This window comes from Tachyglossus aculeatus, chromosome 20 (genome assembly GCF_015852505.1).
Source record: "Tachyglossus aculeatus isolate mTacAcu1 chromosome 20, mTacAcu1.pri, whole genome shotgun sequence".
NCBI lineage: Eukaryota > Metazoa > Chordata > Mammalia > Monotremata > Tachyglossidae > Tachyglossus > Tachyglossus aculeatus.
Genome location: NC_052085.1, coordinates 31971388 through 31984464, shown reverse-complemented (window position 1 = coordinate 31984464; position 13077 = coordinate 31971388). Strand labels below are relative to the sequence as shown.

Genomic DNA, 13077 nt, shown 5'->3' with positions numbered 1-13077 from the left:
TACTTGTACATATCTATTCTATTTATTTTATTTTGTTAGGATGTTTGGTTTTGTTCTCTGTCTCCCCCTTTTCGACTGGGAGCCCACTGTTGGGTAGGGACTGTCTCTATATGTTGCCAATTTGGACTTCCCAAGCACTTAGTACAGTGCTCTGCGCATAGTAAAAGCTCAATAAATACGATTGATGATGATGATGATGATGGTAATTGGGTTGGGCGCAGTTCCTGTCCCCCACAGGGCTCACAGATAAGGAAACAGGTGCAGAAGTCCAAAACCCAACACGCACAGGCCTGGAAATCAGAAGGACCCCACAGCACCTGTATATATGTATATATGTTTGTACATATTTGTTACTCTATCTATTTATTTTACTTGTACATATCTATTCGATTTATTTTATTTTGTTAGGATGTTTGGTTTTGTTCTCTGTCTCCCCCTTTTCGACTGTGAGCCCACTGTTGGGTAGGGACTGTCTGTATATAATGATGGCATTTATTAAGCGCTTACTATGTGCAAAGCACTGTTCTAAGCGCCGGGGAGGTTACAAGGTGATCAGGTTGTCCCACGTGGGGCTCACAGTCTCAATCCCCATTTTACAGATGAGGTAACTAGGCACAGAGAAGTTAAGTGACTTGCCCAAAGTCATGCAGTTGACATTGGCGGAGCTGGGGTTTGAACCCATGACCTCTGACTCCAAAGCCCGGGCTCTTCTCCACTGAGCCACGCTACTTCTATATGTTGCCAACTTGTACTTCCCAAGCGCTTAGTACAGTGCTCTGCACACAGTAAGCGCTCAATAAATACGATTGATGATGATGATGACTTGTTTTGTTTTCAATCAATCGTATTTATTGAGCGCTTACTGTGTGCAGTGCACTGGGCTAGGTATACTGATACTGATGAAGACTGAGCCCCTCCCCGGTGGGACAACCTGATCACCTTGTAATAATAATAATAATAATAATAATAATAATAATAATAATAATAATGATGATGTTGGTATTTGTGAAGTGCTTACTATGTGCCAAGCATTGTTCTAAGCGCTGGGGTAGATACAAGGTCATCAGGTTGTCCCACGTGGGGCTCACAGTCTTCATCCTCATTTTCCAGATGAGGGAACTGAGGCCCAGAGAAGTGAAGTGACATGCCCAAGGTCACACAGCCGACAAGTGGCGGAGCCGGGATTTGAACCCACGACCTCTGACTCCAAAGCCCGGGCTCTTTCCACTGAGCCACGCTGCTCTCCAGCGTGGCTCTCCATCATCACCATCATCATCATCAATCGTATTTATTGAGCGCTTACTGTGTGCAGAGCACTGTACTAAGCGCTTGGGAAGTACAAGTTGGCAACGTATAGAGACGGTCCCTACCCAACAGTGGGCTCACAGTCTAAAAGGGGGAGACAGAGAACAAAACCAAATATACTAACAAAATAAAATAAATAGAATAGAGATGTACAAGCAAAATAAATAAATAAATAGAGTAATAAGCCTCTCCAGCGCTTAGAACAGTGCTTTGCATATAGCAAGTGCTAATAAATGCCGTTATTATTATTATTAATAATAATGATGGCATTTGTTAAGCGCTTACTATGTGCAAAGCACTGTTCTAAGCACTGGGGGGGATACAAGGTGATCAGGTTGTCCCGCGTGGGGCTCACAGTCATCATCCCCATTTTACAGATGAGGTAACTGAGGCTCCGAGAAGTTAAGTGACTTGCCCAAGGTCACATAGCAGACATGTGGTGGAGTCGGGATTCGAACCCATGACCTCTGACTCCAGAGCCCGTGCTCTTTCCACTGAGCCACGCTGCTTCTCTAATAGAAGCATATATTATTATAATCTCATATATTATTATTATTTATCATTATTATTATTTCCCCTCCTCGCCCCCGCCTCTCTCCGCCCTCGAGACCCACCCTGGGCATCCTAAAGGCCGAGTGCGCATGCGCAGAGCTCCAACCGCCCCCCCCCTTCCCTCCCTCCGAAGCCAAGCCGGAGGCGGCGCCCTGATTGGTCGGCGGGTCCGCCCTGATTGGCCGGCGGGCCGCGGAGGGGCGGGGCCTGCGGGGCGGGAGCGGCCGGAGCGCTGCGCCCAGCGCCAGTCTCTCCTGGCCGCAGCGGCCGGCGCAGCGCCAGCCCCCCCTGGCGGCCGCCCGCCCGCCCGTCTGCCGCCCCCCGGCGGGGACAGCGAGCGCCCCCTGAGCCCGGAGCAGGTAAGGGCCCGCCCTGCCCGGCTCCTCCTCGGTAGCCCTAGGTGGGCGTTTGGTGGCCAGGAAAGGCCCCCCCACCTCGCGGTCGGCGGGAGGAGCAGCGGGGGGCCGCAGTGGGAATCTGGGAGCTGTTCTGCTGGGGGCTGGCTAGGCCCATCCTACAACCCTCACTCTCTCCCACTGACCCAATACAGACCATCCCACACCCCTGGCTCTCCCCCAGTGATCCAGCAGGGACCGTCCCACACCCCGACTCTCCCCTCTCCGTTCCTCACTCGCCCCCAGTGACCCAGCAAAGACCATCCCACCCCCCTGATTCTCCCCTCTCCGTCCCTGACTCTCCCCCAGTGACCCAACAAAGACCATCCAACCCCCCCTGACTCTCCCCTCTCCGTTCCTCACTCGCCCCCAGTGACCCAGCAAAGACCATCCACCCCCCCGACTCTCCCCTCTCCGTTCCTGACTCTCCCCCAGTGACCCAGCAAAGACCATCCCACCCCCCTGACTCTCCCTTCTCCGTCCCTGACTCTCCCCCAGTGACCCAGCAAAGACCATCCCACCCCCTGACTCTCCCCTCTCCGTTCCTCACTTGCCCCCAGTGACCCAGCAAAGACCATCCCACCCCCGACTCTCCCCTCTCCATTCCTCACTCGCCCCCAGTGACCCATCAAAGACCATCCCACCCCCTTGACTCTCCCCTCTCCGTCCCTGACTCTCCCCCAGTGACCCAGCAAAGACCATCCAACCCCCCTGACTCTCCCCTCTCTGTTCCTCACTCTCCCCCAGTGACCCAGCAAAGACCATCCCACCCCCCGACTCTCCCCTCTGAGTTCCTGACTCTCCCCCAGTGACCCAGCAAAGACCATCCACCCCCCCCCGACTCTCCCCTCTCCATCCCTGACTCTCCCCCAGTGACCCAGCAGGGACCATCCCACACCCCGACTCTCCCCTCTCTGTTCCTCACTCTCCCCCAGTGACCCAGCAAAGACCATCCAACCCCCCGACTCTCCCCTCACCGTTCCTCACTCGCCCCCAGTGACCCAGCAAAGACCATCCAACCCCCCTGACCCTCCCCTCTCCGTCCCTGACTCTCCCCCAGTGATCCAGCAAAGACCATCCCACCCCCTGACTCTCCCCTCTCCATCCCTGACTCTCCCCCAGTGACCCAGCAAAGACCATCCAACCCGCCTGACTCTCCCCTCTCTGTTCCTCACTCTCCCCCAGTGACCCAGCAAAGACCATCCCACCCCCTGACTCTCCCCCAGTGACCCAGTAAAGACCCATCCCACCACCCTGACTCTCCCTTCTCCATTCCTGACTCTCCCCCAGTGACCCAGCAAAGACCATACCACCCCCCTGACTCTCCCCTCTCCGTTCCTGACTCTCCCCATGACCGAAAGACCACCCACCCCCCTGACTCTCCCCTCTCTGTCCCTGACTCTCCCCCAGTGACCCAGCAAAGACCATACAACCCCCCGACTCTCCCCTCTCCGTGCCTCACTCGCCCCCAATAACCCAGCAAAGGCCGCCTAATTCCCCCCCAATGCCCCTGTCTGACCATCCAACACCCTGACTCTCCCTTCTTCAACCCTGACTGTCTCCGAGTGACCCAGCCCGGATTCTCATCCATGAATATGGCCCAACCCTTCTGGACCTGCTGGTGTTTTCAGCTGCCTTTCAGGATAGGATTCTCTCGTGCTTATCCTGCGCCGGGGGAAGAAAGGTTTCCTTTTTGGTTTGGGTCTGCCGCCTTCAGCCCGCAATGGGGGCTCCTTGCCCGGAAAGGAGTGGGATTCGGGAACAGCGATTCCATGTTCCCCCTGCCCACCCTAAATTAGTCAGTCAGTGGTTGAAACCACCAGGTGAGAACATGAACAGGGCATGGAAGCCAAATTTCTAATGTTCCAAACTTCACCTGACAAAAGCCCAAGTGTCTGGGGAACTGTATAGCTCCAAAGGGAAGCCTCCTTCCAGTCCCCATTTTCTCCTAGCTGTTGATAATAATAACAAAGAGGCTGCTGTGTGGCGTAGTGGAAAGATTCCGGGCTTGGGAGCCAGAGGTCGTGGGTTCTAGTCCCGGCTCCGCCACTGATCAGCTGTGTGACTTTAGGCAGGTCACTTGACTTCTCTGGGCCTCAGTTACCTCATCTGTAAAATGGGGATGAAGACTGTGAGCCCCACGTGGGACAACCTGATCACCTTGTAACCTCCCCAGCGCTTAGAACAGTGCTTTGCACATAGTAAGCGCTTAATAAATGCCATTATTTATTCTCTGTGCCTCAGTTACCTCATCTGTAAAACGGGGATTAAGAATGTGAGCCCCACGTGACCCAACCTGATGACCTTGTATCTACCTTGGTGCTTAGAACAGTGCTTGGCACATAGTAAGCACTTAAAATGCCAACATTATTATTATTATTACTATGTGCCGAGCACCGTCCCGACCACTGAGTAGATACAGTTGAAATAGAGCGGACACAATCCCTGCCCCACACAGGGCTTACAGTCTTAAGCGTGAGAGACAACAGAGAAGCTAAGTACTTGCCCAAGGTCACACATCAGGCAGGTGGCAGATGAGAACCCTGGTCCTATTATTTATTTATTTTACTTGTACATATCTATTCTATTTATTTTATTTTGTTAGTATGTTTGGTTTTGTTCTCTGTCTCCCCCTTTTAGACTGTGAGCCCACTGTTGGGTAGGGACTGTATATGTTGCCAACTTGGACTTCCCAAGCGCTTAGTACAGTGCTCTGCACACTGTAAGCGCTCAATAAATACGATTGATTGATTGATTGATTGGTCCTCTGATTCCCAGGCCCGTGCCCTTTCCACTAGGCCCTGCTGCTTCTCCCAAACTTCCTTCCTTCAGGAGCTTCTCAGACTGTGAGCCCACTGTTGGGTAGGGACCGTCTCTATATGTTGCCAGCTTGTACTTCCCAAGCGCTTAGTACAGTGCTCTGCACACAGTAAGCGCTCAATAAATACGATTGATTGATTCTCAGGGCGGGCAGGAATCTCTCTCAGGTCCATCTCATTTCTTCCCTGGCCCCCTGACCAGCCGGCAGACGTTTGGACAGACAGGCCAATTTGTACTTCCCAAGCGCTTAGTACAGTGCTCTGCACATAGTAAGTGCTCAATAAATACGATTGATGATTGATGATGATGATGACAGGCAGTCTCAGTGAAGTGCATCTAGCTTTATTTCTATTTATTCTGATGACTTGACACCTGTCCACCTGTTTTGTTTTGTTGTCCGTCTCCCCCTTCTCGACTGTGAGCCCGTTGTTGGGTAGGGACCGTCTCTATATGTTGCCGACTTGGACTTCCCAAGTGCTTAGTACAGTGCTCTGCACACAGTAAGCGCCCAGTAAATACAATTGATTGATTGATTGATTAGTACAGTGCTCAGCACGCAGTAAGCGCTCAATAAACACGAATGAATGAATGAATAGGGATCAATCCCCCCTCCTCCTTCTTAAAGAGCCCGGGCTTTGGAGGCAGAGGTCATGGGTTCGAACCCCGACTCCACCAATTGTCAGCTGGGTGACTTTGGGCAAGTCGCTTCACTTCTCTGGGCCCCAGTTACCTCATCTGTAAAATGGGGATTCGGACTGTGAGCCCCCCTAGGGACAACCTGATCACCTTGTAACCTCCCCAGCGCTTAGAACAGCGCTTTGCACGTAGTAAGCGCTTCATAAATGCCATCATTATTATTGGCTCAGTGGAAAAGAGCACAGGCTTTGGTGTCAGAGGTCGTGGGTTCAAATCCCGGCTCCGCCACTTAGCTGTGTGACTTTGGGCAAGTCGCTTCACTTCTCTGGGCCTCAGTTACCTCATCTGTGAAACGGGGATTAAGATTGTGAGCCCCCCTAGGGACAGCCTGATCACCTTGTAACCTCCCCAGCACTTAGAACAGCGCTTTGCACATAGTAAGCGCTTAACAAATGCTATTATTATTATTATTATTATTATTATTATTATTATTATTATTATTATTATTATTATTATTATTCCCTCCCCCCTCGGAGCAACCTGTAGCAGTAATGGAAGCCCCTTACTGGATCTAGCCTGCAGTCCTCCTACTACTGCGAGTTTCCCATCTGAAGGAAAGAAATGAAGATTGTTCCGCACCAGGAAGTAGATTCTGTTGGACTGAATCCTTGGGTGGGGCACACAAGGGGTTATAAAGTTTAAATTTAGACTGATCTCCCCCAAAGTCAATAACACACCCTCTTCCCTGCCTGGGAGCTTTAGAGTTAGGGGAGGGGAGACCAGGCCTACCTTTGAGCAAGTCACTTCACTTCCCCAGGCCTCAGTTACCTCATCTGTAAAACGGGTGAAGACTGTGAGCCCCTTGGGGGACGGGGATTGGGTCCAACCCGCTTTGCTTGTATCCACCCCAGCGCTTAGTACAGTGCCTGGCACATAGTAAGTGCTTAACAAATACCATCATTATTATTAGTAGTAGTACTCATCCAGGGGCCCAGTAGGTAGATGCCCATAGAGGCCGAGGGCACCCTCTCCCTAAGTGGGAAGGTGGGTGGGTGGGGGGGTCAATTAATCAATCAATCAATCAATCATATTTATTGAGCGCTTACTGTGTGCAGAGCACTGTACTAAGCGCTTGGGAAGTACACATATCTATTCTATTTATTTTATTTTGTTAATATGTTTGGTTTTTATTTTTTATTTTATTTTATTTTATTTTATTTTTATTTTTTGGTTAATATGGTTATATTGGTTATATTTGGTTAATATGTTTGTCTCCCCCTTTTAGACTGTGAGCCCAATGTTGGGTAGGGACTGTCTCTATATGTTGCCAATTTGTACTTCCCAAGCGCTTAGTACAGTGCTCTGCACATAGTAAGCACTCAATAAATATGATTGATTGATTGATTGGTTTTTTTCTCTGTCTCCCCCTTTTAGACTGTGAGCCCACTGTTGGGTAGGGACTGTCTCTATATGTTACTTGTACATATCTATTCTATGTATTTTATTTTGTTAATATGTTTGGTTTTGTTCTCTGTCTCCCCCCTTTTAGACTGTGAGCCCACTGTTGGGTAGGGACTGTCTCTATATGTTGCCAATTTGTACTTCCCAAGCGCTTAGTCCAGTGCTCTGCACACAGTAAGCGCTCAATAAATACGATTGATGATGATGATAGAGACAGGCCCTACCCAACAGCGGGCTCACAGTCTAAAAGGGGGAGACAGAGAACAAAACCAAATCTACTAACAAAATAAAATAAATAGAATGGATATGTACAAGTAAAATAAATAGAGTAATAAATATGTACAAACATATATACATATATATAGGTGCTGTGGGGAAGGGAAGGAGGTAAGATGGGGGGATGGAGAGGGGGAGGAGGGGGAGAGGGTCAATCAGGGAAAGCCCCTGGAGGAAGGGAGGAATGCGGATTGGCAGGTTGGAGGTGGGAAGATTGGGAAGAAAGGCCAACGGAAGGATTGCCCACTCTTCTAGTAATAATGGCGGGATTTGTTAAGCGCTTACTATGTGCCAAGCACTGTTCTAAGCGCTGGGGTAGACACAAGGTAATCAGGTGGTCCACATGGGGCTCACGGTCTTAATCCCCATTTTCCAGATGAGGTAACGGAGACACAGAGAAGTTAAGGGGCCTGCCCAAAGTCACACAGCTGTCAAGTGGCGGAGTCTTCCCCGCCCCCTCCCCTCCCTAAACGGCTCCTCCGTGAGTTCAGCTCTGAGCTCAGGGTGGCAGTGGGATCAATCGTATTTATTGAGCACTTACTGTGTGCAGAGCACTGTACTAAGCGCTTGGGAAGTACAAGTTGGCAACATAGACGGTCCCTACCCAACAGTGGGCTCACAGTCTAAAAGTGGGATGGGGGAAGCCCAGTCCATTCATGCTTGGGAAGCAGCATGGTTTAGTGGAAGGAGCCTGGGCTTGGGAGTCCGAGGTCATGGGTTCAAATTCCGCCTCTGCCATTTGTCAGCTGTGTGACTTTGGGCAAATCACTTCACTTCTCTGGGCCTCAGTTCCCTCATCCGTAAAATGGGGATGAAGACTGTGAGCTCCCCTATGGGAGAACCTGATCACCTTGTAACCTCCCCAGCGCTTAGAACAGTGCTTTGCACATAGTAAGCGCTTAATAAATGCCATTAAAAAAAAAACAAAACTTCTCTGTGCTTCAGTTACCCTATCTGTAAAATAGGGATTGAGACTCTGAGCCCCATTCGGGACAGGGACTGTGTCCAACCCGATTTGCTCGTCTCCACCCCAACGCTTAGTACAGTGCCTGGCACATAGTAAACGCTTAACTAATACTACGGGTATTCTTAATAATAATGATGGCATTTGATAAGCGCTTACTAAGTGCCAAGCACTGTTCTAAGCACTGGGGGTATCCAAAGTAATCAGATTGCCCACATGGGGCTCACAGTCTTCATCCCTATTTTACAGGTGATGTAACCGAGGCCCAGAGAAGTGAAGTGACTTGCCCAAAGTCACCCAGCTAAGTGGCGGAGGCGGGATTAGAACCCACGACCTCTGACTTCCAAGCCCGGGCTCTTTCCCCTGAGCTCCGCTGCTTCTCCAAGCATGATTATCCAGCCCCCTGCTCCGGGGCAGAGAGGACGGTGAACTTCTCCCAAGTTCCCCTACTGTGATGGGAATTTGGCTCCTGCCTTAATGTCCAGGGGCATCCTTCCAAGTGCCACTGATCTTTGGGAAGGAAATTCCTGTCTCCCCGGGGCTGGACGGTTGAAAGCAAGGGTCCGTGGGGAATGAGACACCCAGATGGTTAAGGGTATATATACACACACACACACACACATATATATATATACATATGTATACATATGTATATATGTGTATATGTATATATATATATGCATATATGCATATATATGTATATATACATGTGTATATGTGTGTGTATATATGCGTGTGTGTGTGTGTGTGTGTGTATATATATATATATATATATATATATATATATATATAGGTACACATACCTGTATATATATGTATGTGTGTATATACACACACATATACATATATATATACACATATGTACATATGTATATATATATATATATGTATATATACATATGTATATATGTGTGTATATATGTGTGTGTGTATATATATATATATATAGATAGATAGATAGGTATATATATATATATATAGGTATACATACCTGTATGTGTGTGTGTGTGTGTGTGTGTGTGTGTGTGTGTATCACAGTCTTTTAGACTGTGAGCCCCTTTTAGACTGTGAGCCCACTGTTGGGTAGGGACTGTCTCTATATGTTGCCAATTTGTACTTCCCAAGCGCTTAGTACAGTGCTCTGCACATAGTAAGCGCTCAATAAATACGATTGATGATGATATATATACGTACATACATATATACAGGTATATATACCGGTATATATACCTGTATATATGTATATATGTTTGTACATATTTATTACTCTATTTATCTTACATGTACATATCTATTCTATTTATTTTATTTTGCTAGTATGTTTGGTTTCGTTCTCTGTCTCCCCCTTCTAGACCGTGAGCCCGCTGTTGGGTAGGGACCGTCTCTATGTGTTGCCGACTTGTACTTCCCAAGCACTTAGTCCAGCACTCTGCACACAGTAAGCGCTCAATAAATACGATTGATTGATTGATTGATTGATTAAGGAATGGTGATTGGGCTGGCTTGGGGCCGAGGGGCTGTGTTTGCAAACAGTATTAGTGTGACCACCTTCCCTCCCACTGCATCTCCACTGGGCAGAACCTGGGGCAGTGGCCACTACAGCCTTGGCGGGACTGCTCCCTCCGCCCCACTAACCTCCCGACAGGCTGGGAAGGAACCCGTGCCCCCACTTCACAGACTGGCCATGAAGTCGGGCAGAGGCCCGGCTTTGATAAGTCTTCCCAGCCCCCATCCCTTCCCCGGCGGGCTGGGAGCGGCAGGACCGGGATGTCGGCCCGCTTCCGCTTGACCGTCACCATCAGTGAGTGGGTGAGGGGTTGAATTAGGCCCTTGTGCCTGGGCCCTGGGGGCGTCTCCCCCATGGGACGTGGTTATGAGGAAGGGTTTTGGCGGGAGGGTGCATCCCCTTCTTTGGCTGCCATTCAGGCGCTTAGTACAGTGCTCTGCACACAGTAAGCGCTCAATAAATACGATTGAGTGAAACCCTCCGGATCCTAATCCCTGCTCTGGCCCTACGACTAGGGTGGCGGGAGTCTGGGGCGTGGGGAGAGGGGGTGGGGGAGACATGGGGGCCGTGGGGGAGGTGGTGAGCTGTGGAAGCGTCTCTCCCACCTCCTAGGAAGTCTCCAAGTAACCCTGTAATTCATCATCAATCGTATTTATTGAGGAGGAGGATTGTCAATCAATCAATCAATCATATTTATTGAGCACTTACTCTGTGCAGAGCACTGTACTAAGCGCTTGGGAAGTCCAAATTGGCAACATATAGAGACAGTCCCTACCCAACAGTGGGCTCACAGTCTAAAAGGGGGAGACAGAGAACAAAACCAAACATACTAACAAAATAAAATAAATAGAATAGATATGTACAAGTAAAATAAATAAATAAATAAATAGAGTAACAAATATGTACAAACATATATACAGGTAATTGCAGTTCATGTCACCCCCTCGGTGTCCCTTGTTTCTTCCGGGTTTTTTGGGGCCCCTGGGCTTGCCCTTCCCTATTTGCTCTTACTTGAAACCAGTCTTTTTGTTCATTTTTTGCCGTCCAGGTTCCCCAGGGGACTGTCCATTCCCCGGTGGAAGGGGGGAGGAGAGAGGGGCAGGGACAGGGAAGGATGATGAAGAAATTGATCCCTCTCCTCTCTATCCTTGCTCGGCCTGGGAATTTCAGGGCTTTTGAGGTAAAGAGGGCAGAGCCTGGAGACTGGGGAGCGGAGGAGGCTGTAGGGGTGATGAACTGGGCGGGGGCTCTGGGCACTCCCCTCTCCCGCCAGTTCTGTGTCTGATGGGCTGTGTGCCCGCGGATGGGTGACTCTCCCTTTCTGGACTGTGTGCTTTTCCCACTAGGCCACACTGCTCCTATTCCTCGTCCAATAGCAACTCACCAGAATCTCAAAGTTGTGGACCCATGTCAAAAAAAATTATAAAAAGATCATTTTTGTTGAATTTGCAAAGTCCACTTCTGAAGTAGGAATGTGAAAAACACCTCTTGCTTCTGGTCACCCCATAGGGAAAGTATCTATCAGGTACTTCAGTGTGACTTTAAGCAAGAGCATGGGCCTGGGATTCAGAGGACCTGGGTTCTAAGCACTTAACAAATACCATCTTTATTATTAATCCTAACTCTGCCGCGTGCCTGCTGTGTGACCTTGGGCAAGTCACTTAACTTCTCTGTGTCTCAGTTTCTTCAATTGTATTCTTCTCACGGAGCCTCCATCCTGCCTATCTCAATGCTGACCCCTAAGCCGTATCCTACCTCAGGCCTGGAACAGACAGTTACCCTGAACAACGGAGGCTCTGAGGGTCAGGGCTCCGAGGTGCTGGAGGAGGGGCTGCTCCCCATCAGTCAATCAATCGATCAATCGTATTTATTGAGCGCTTACTGTGTACTCCTGAGGCTACTGGGTGGCTAGTCTCCCCACCCTGTTTGGAAAGTGGTGGGCAGTGTGGCTGGGCTGATTGCACGGTAGCCGTGGTCAGGGGAGGAAAATGCTGCAACACTGGGGGAGCTCGGAGTCGATCTCAGACCCAAGTGCGGCCTGGGGGCCGTTTCACTGAACATCCTGAACTGTTCAGTGAGGGGGGCCCCGGGGGCAGGCCGAAACAACAACGATAGAATTTATTAATAATAATAATCATGGCATTTGTTAAGCGCTTACTACGTGCAAAGCACTGTTCTAAGCGCTGGGGGGGATACAGTGTGATCAAGTTGTCCACGTAGGGCTCACGGTCTTAATCCCCATTTTTACAGATGGGGTAACTGAGGCTCAGAGAAGTTAAGTGACTTGCCCAAGGTCACACAGCAGACTTGTGGTGGAGTCGGGATTCGAACCCACGACCTCTGACTCCAAAGCCCGGGCTCTTCCCACTGAGCCACGCTGCTTCTCTATTAAGCGGTTACTATGTGCAAAGCACCGTTCTAAGCACTGGGGAGGTTAACAAGGTGATGAGGTTGTCCCACGGGGGGGCTCACAGTCTTCATCCCCAGTTTACAGATGAGGGAACTGAGGCCCAGAGAAGTGAAGTGACTCGCCTGAAGTTGCACAGCTGATAAGCGCTTAGAACAGTGCTTTGCACATAGTAAGCACTCAATAAATACGAATGAATGAATGAATGAATGATAAGTGGCGGAGCCAGGATGCGAACCCCTGACCTCCGACTCCAAAGCCCGGGCTGTTTCCACTGAGCCACGCTGCTTCTCCAAGGGTCCTGTCATCATCATCAGTCGTATTTACTGAGCGCTTACTGTGTGCAGAGCACTGTACTAAGCGCTGTCCAAGGCCGAAAGGTTGTGGAGGTCCCGGGATGAGCGGCTCAGCGTTACTCCCATCACTAGGGACAGAGTCCGGGGCTGGGGGAGCAATGGGGTTGGCCGTGGGGGATTACCTTGGGGGCAACTCTGGGGGTGACCATGGGGTTGTCGCTCAGAGGACTGACCGTGGAGGATGCTGACCGCCGAGCCGTGGCTTGGAGTAGATGGTCCATGTTCTCTGGCAGTCAGAATGTCCCCCTCCCCCAGTGAAGTGGGGAGGAAGCTGCCCGGCGAGGTGGACGGGCGGTGGTTGTAGGTGTGACCCATCCGTCTGGGTTTGTGGCTTTGGCAACCGACTAAGGGCCCCGGGGCCGATTGCCCATCTGTGACTCAGGAATCAGGTGGATGCA

The 13077-nt window shown here is 50.0% G+C and overlaps 1 protein-coding gene across 1 annotated transcript in view; it reads left to right on the top strand.

The window, feature by feature from the left end:
* The first annotated feature begins 2175 nt into the window (after window positions 1–2175).
* Window positions 2176–13077, top strand: part of CAPN5 (calpain 5) — a 47624-nt gene continuing 36722 nt past the window's right edge. Inside the window, 1 exon segment of the mRNA XM_038762115.1 lies at window positions 2176–2216. The gene's annotated coding sequence lies outside the window, so the exon portion shown is untranslated.